This window comes from Callospermophilus lateralis (genome assembly GCF_048772815.1).
Source record: "Callospermophilus lateralis isolate mCalLat2 chromosome 14 unlocalized genomic scaffold, mCalLat2.hap1 SUPER_14_unloc_1, whole genome shotgun sequence".
Classification (NCBI taxonomy): domain Eukaryota; kingdom Metazoa; phylum Chordata; class Mammalia; order Rodentia; family Sciuridae; genus Callospermophilus; species Callospermophilus lateralis.
In genome coordinates, this window is record NW_027510158.1 from 2,761,529 (window position 1) to 2,767,623 (window position 6,095).

Below are 6,095 nucleotides of genomic sequence, written 5' to 3' on the forward strand. Positions count from 1 at the left end.
AGTGGTTCTGGCCTATCAATTAACTATTAGGCTATTATTATTATAAATTAAGCTATTGTCATTATAAAGTTGTTCTGATTAAAATAGTAAAATGCTGGTGCAGATGTAGAAATTACATTAAGTACAAAACTTTACTTTGATGTAACAGCAACCTCCTATCAATTAGACATTCCATTTTGCATGAAAACACAGAGGCTCACAAAACAACACAGCATTCTAGAATCACAGAGTCTTTGAAGAATTTAAAAATGTTCAGTAAAATGAAAGGAAATTCATTGCAAAATTAAACACTAGGGTAGTGAGCAAGAAGAATGCAGAGTGGAAGCAATATACAATCTAAATGTTTGAATGTTCTATTCCTCATGACATGCCCACTCCCATGCACACATTAGGCTTTCTTGGTAACAGTGTAAGAGGTTAGTTGTGAGGACCAGACTGAAGGGAAGCAAGGCTTCTCAGCAGAGGGAGTTTTCTGAGAGCCATGCACTCTTGCTCTTTTGGGAGATGCAGGGGCAACGCTATTGGTCAAAGCCACAATTCTCTCTTTTTTAATTTTTAATTTGTTTTAATTAGTTATACATGACAGTAGAATGTACCTATATACTTTGATATATCATACGTAGATGGGATACAATTTCTCTTTTTCTGAGTGTACATATTGTAGATTCACATTGGTCATACAGTCACATATATATAAAGTAATAATGTCTGTTTCATTCTACTATCTTTCTTATCCCCATATCCCCTGCCTTCCCCTCCTTTCACTTCCCTCTACCTAAGGTAATGCTATATTTTTTTGTAGAATTACAATTCTTAATACACATATATACCACAATTTTTTTATTTCTTTTTGTATATAAAGTATGTTGACACCCAATTCAAGTCTTTATACATCACATTTCACCATCCTTGCTAATCCCCTGCCCCCTCCCTTTCTCTCCCACCCCTTTACCCTGTTTCCCCCATGCTCTCCCTCCCAACCCCACCATGAGTCAACCTTATTTTATCAGAGGAAACATTCAGTATTTGTTTTGGGGGGATTGACTAACTTCACTTAGTATTATCTTCTCCAGTGCCATCCATTTACATGCAAATGCCATGGTTTGTTCTTTTTTAATACTGAGTAAAATTCCATTGTGTATATATGCCACGTTTTTTTTATCCATTCATCCACTGAAGGATATCTAGGTTGGCTCACATCTATTTCATTCTACTATATTTCTTATCCCCACATCACTGCATTTCCCTCCTTTACCTATTGTGAATTGTGCTGCTATAAACATTGATGTAGTTGTGTCCCTGTAGGATGCTGTTTTTAAGTCCTTTGGATATAGTCCGAGGAGAGGAATAGCTGGGTCAAACGGTGGTTCCATACCTCCATACTGTTTTCTATATTGGCTGCACCAATTTCCAGTCCCACCAGCAAGGTATGAGTGTACCTTCTCCCCCACATCCTCACAAACACTTATTGTTATTTGTCTTCATAATAGCTGCCATTCTGACTGGAGTGAGATGATAACTTAGAGTGGTTTTGATTTGCATTTCTCTGATTGCTAGAGATGATGAGCATTTTTCTTATGTTTATTGATTGATTGTATATCCTCATCTGAGAAGTGTCTGTTCAGGTCCTTAGCCCATTTGTTGATTGGGTTATTTGTTTTTTTGGTGTTTAGCTTTTTGAGTTCTTTATGTACCCTAGAGATTTGTGCACTATCTGATATGTGAGGTGTAAAGATTTGCTCCCAGGATGTAGGCTCTCTGTTCACCTCACAGATTGTTTCTTTTACTGAAAAGAAACTTTTTAGTTTGATTCCATCCCTTTTATTGATTCTTGGTTTTAATTCTTGTACAGTAAGAGTCTTATTAAGGAAATTGGGGCCTAATCCCACATAATAAGATTAAGGCCTATTTTTTCTTCTATTAGACACAGAGTCTCTCACAACTCTCTCTACAATACTGAGTAAGTGGCATTATTTTACATGGAAGACTTTTCATATGGTAAGAATAGATGTCATGAAAGAAAGAGCTGTCCATTGGTAGGGGACAGGTCTCTGCTTCATGGCTACTTAGTGTTGAGTGGGTTCTATAAGCAGTGTTCTGATACTCCTACATTATAAAAAAATTATGTCCAAAATATATTCTTCCCAGGGAAAGCTATATCACACAGATTACTATTATTACCCTTCTATACAAGTGGATGTCTTATGATTATATTTTTTCTTTTTACTCTGTAGTGGAAGGAAACATTCTCAACCGATGTAGCAAGAATCATGTATCAATACAATAAAAACACAAGTTTATCAACACATTCTTAAGAATCCCAGAAACAGAACTGTCCACATGGACAACTTGGATTCATGATGGAGATGGCATCATAGAGAAGTAGGAAAAAAGAGAATTACTTAACAAATGGGACTGGAGAACTGACATTCCACAAATAAAATACACACTTGCATTCCTACATCATTCCATATATATTGTCAACTCTAGATATATTAACCATGTTAATATTTTAAAAGGAAATTTTAAAATGATTAGTGGAAAATATTGTGGATAGCTTTTAAAACTTGATTTTATAAAATATTTCCTAAGAATGCACACATAAAAACATATGATCACATGAGAAAAGATTAATAATTTGAGCACATAAAATTAAAAACATCTGGGGCTGGGGCTGGAGCTCAGCTGTGGAGTGCTTGCCTACCATGTGCAAGGTGCTGGGTTTGATTCTCAGTACCATATAAAAATAAATAAATAAAATAAAAGTATTGTGTCCAACTATAACTAAAAAAATATTTTTTAAAAAAAATTAAAGACATCTGTATGTTCAAAGATGTCTTAAACAGGAAGACCAGGGTGCTGCTGGGTGGAAAAGGGTGCCCAGCGAAGATGCTGCTGAACTTGTCAGAAGAGCATAAGGAGCACCTGGCCTTCCTGCCGAAGTGGTGGTGGAGTTTGGGTGGATCAGGGTGGAGTTCCTGAGGCAAGGGACCATCCCCAAGGTCTGTGAGGGTGCCGCCAGGAAGGTCAACATGAGCAGTAACACTGTCCAGCATGGTGTGGAAGGGTTGACCTACCTGCTCACTGAGAGCTCCAAGCTCATGATTTCTGAAGTGGGTTTCCAAGACTCTGTTTTTGTTCTGCGATTCTCTGAAGAACTGAACAAATTATTGCTTCAGCTTTACCTGGACAACAGAAAAGAGATCAGGACTATTCTGGGTGAATTGGCACCCAGCCTTCCCAGTTATCACAGCCTTGAGTGGCGACTAGATGTACAGCTTGCAAGCAGAAGTCTCAGGCAACAGATAAAGCCAGCAGTGACTATAAAACTACACCTAAATCAGAATGGAGACCACAACAACAAAGTTCTGCAGACAGCCTCAGCCACCCTACTTCATTTAGTTCACCAACTGTAACAATCCTTGGATGAGATGAAAACCAACCACTGTAGGAGAGTAGTTCACAACTTCAAGTAGTACCAAGTGTTAAGGCCCTAATGCCTTTGACTCATTTGTGAATGGATGAGATTCAGGAATTACTTTTCAGAATTAACTTGTATCAATTGGTGTTGATAAATGCATCTAGATTCCATGAAATTCCTTTTCCTATTCCAGGATATTGAGGTCATGATCAGAAGCTAAAGTCAAGTTCCTTTTCTGATGCTAAATGTGGTCAGCTTCTTGACAGATTGAAATGTAATTTTGTATTTTAAATATGTAAATAGGGTTGAATCAACTAGAAATAAATCTATACTGTTCATATCTTCTGTATGTATGAACAATAGCCTGTTTTGGTACATTTTTGTCTGCTTAACTAGTATTTTCCTCTTTATTGATCAATTTTGAGAATAAAATTTACAGCTAATTTCTTTCCTAATCAGAGTATTTCTAAATAGTACAATATTTCTGACTTTTAAAAGCATCTCATGATGTTACTAGCTACAGAATAATGTAAAGTGAGTATGAGTTTTTTAAAATTATATGCCCATATTGTTATAGGAAGTTCATGAATTTTTCTTTGAATGTAAAGGTCAGTAGTTTTTTACCATATTGCTGAAGTTTGACTTATGATTTATTGACTTAAGTAGTACTCAATTTTGTGTGATTGTTAATAATATTTTCACAAGGATTAATTTTTTCTATATACCAAAAGCAACTAAGAGACACACTGTCATTTACATTTATAAATAATGGATACAAGAATAATGTAATCAATGCTTGATTATCTGGGGTAAAAAGATGTCTTAAACTAAAAATGTTTTGAAATTTAAGAATATATTTTCAATATAACTGATAGAGGTTTCAATATAACTAACACACTTGAAAATTGAAAATATGTAAAGATAACCTACAAATTGGTAAGAAAAATATAATTAATCTAGTTAAAAATGACCAAAATATATGACCAGAAATTTTACAAAGGAATACAAATGACTATCAAACACAGAAAAGGAATATAACATTATCAATGACAATAAATATAGACCTCATAATGAAATAGCTTCTGAAGGTTTTATTGCCAACAGCTAAGAGACCATGAGAAAGTGCCTGGACACCTCCAAGGAGACTAGACCAAGGGCATCTCACATGTGATCGACACTTGTGGCAACTGATGCTGCTTCTAGGAAGAGAGCTGGGTGTGATCCCTGGGCTCACCTCTCATATGCCCTGTGACCAGCAGCCACATTCCCTGCACATATACCAGGTACAGTCCCACACAAGGGAGGCCTGTGCCTAAAGCTCGTAGCAATGAGGTTCAGAGCAGCAAAAACCTGGAGATCTCTCAAAAGTGCATAAGCAGGAGAGTGATCAATGCAACCAGGTACATCCACAGGCTGACTCCAGTCAAAACCAGTGAGCACAGTGGGTGAGTTTAAGGACCACCACTCTTTGATGCCTATTTTTATGTGTCCAGCTGGCAAGGTTATGGTCCCCAGTTGTTTGGTTAAGCATCAGTCTAGATGTGGAAAAATACTTCTTAGCTGTGATTGACATTGACTTTGAGTAACATAGGCCACCCTTTATAGTGTAGGTGGGCCTCATCTAATCAGTTGATAGCCTTAAGAGCAAGAACTGAGGTTCCTGAAGCAGAAAGGATTCTTCTCAAGGTTGCAACATAGAAGACTCATCTGAGTTTTCAACCTGCTAACTTATGGAATTGACTCCAGATTGCAACATCTACTTTTTCCTAAATTTCCAGCCTGCTGACAAGTGCCATGGATTTCTGATTGTATGCTCCCATAATATGAAACAACACATCAAAACTAATCTCTCTCCCATTCTCTCTCTCCTTATCTCTTCCCAGACTACACTGAATTTAGATACATTCAACAGAATATTTTTGTTAAATTAAAGGATCACTTATATGCTATACATTTATATGCATTTGTACACACAAACAAACACATACACATACACATATAATGTTAGGAATACTAGCAGCTTCAATAAAACTTCAAAGAATGTGAGAGTATAAGGACTCCTAAAGGTGGAAGGAGGCAGGGGAAAGCGTATACTTTCATGAAAGTTGCTACACTTGAATTTTCAAGGTAGGTTTATGAGAAATAACTAAAAACTTAATAAAAGCAGGCCAGTATGGACAATGTAAGTGTGTTATCAATGTGAGTTATGGGCAATTGAATCTTTGCCATCTGAGATCTTTTGAAACATGAGAAAATTAGTTATCAATGTTTCAATGATGTGCATGGATTTCTGGTGGCAGTGGATGGGGGTGGAAGAGGAAAACAAAGGCCACATGCTGAGGAGAGGCACTTTCCCACACCTGTGCTCATTTTTCAGTCATCTGACCAGCAAACAGAACTGTGGGATCTTGGCTGTCCCTGGAGTCACCTGGGAAGTTCTTAGTGCCTGGATCTCACCCCCAGACATCCACATTTATTGGCCTTAGAATGAGTTTAGGAAAGGACATATCTGAAGGCTCACCAAGGGGTTCTCAGTACAGGTCTGGGACTCCCTGCGGGACAGGATGCTCTCAGTCTGCAGGTGTCTGAGCTCTGACTTAAAGTTAGTTTCAAGCAGGTGAAGAGCACAACCAGATCTGCTTTGTACAAAGAGTACGGGGCAGAGGGTAGAGGA

At 37.4% G+C, this 6,095-nt stretch overlaps 1 pseudogene; it reads left to right on the top strand.

Moving 5' to 3' along the window:
- The first annotated feature begins 2,889 nt into the window (after positions 1 to 2,889).
- Positions 2,890 to 3,476, top strand: LOC143639881 (COMM domain-containing protein 2 pseudogene; annotated as a pseudogene).
- Positions 3,477 to 6,095: the final 2,619 nt, after the last annotated feature.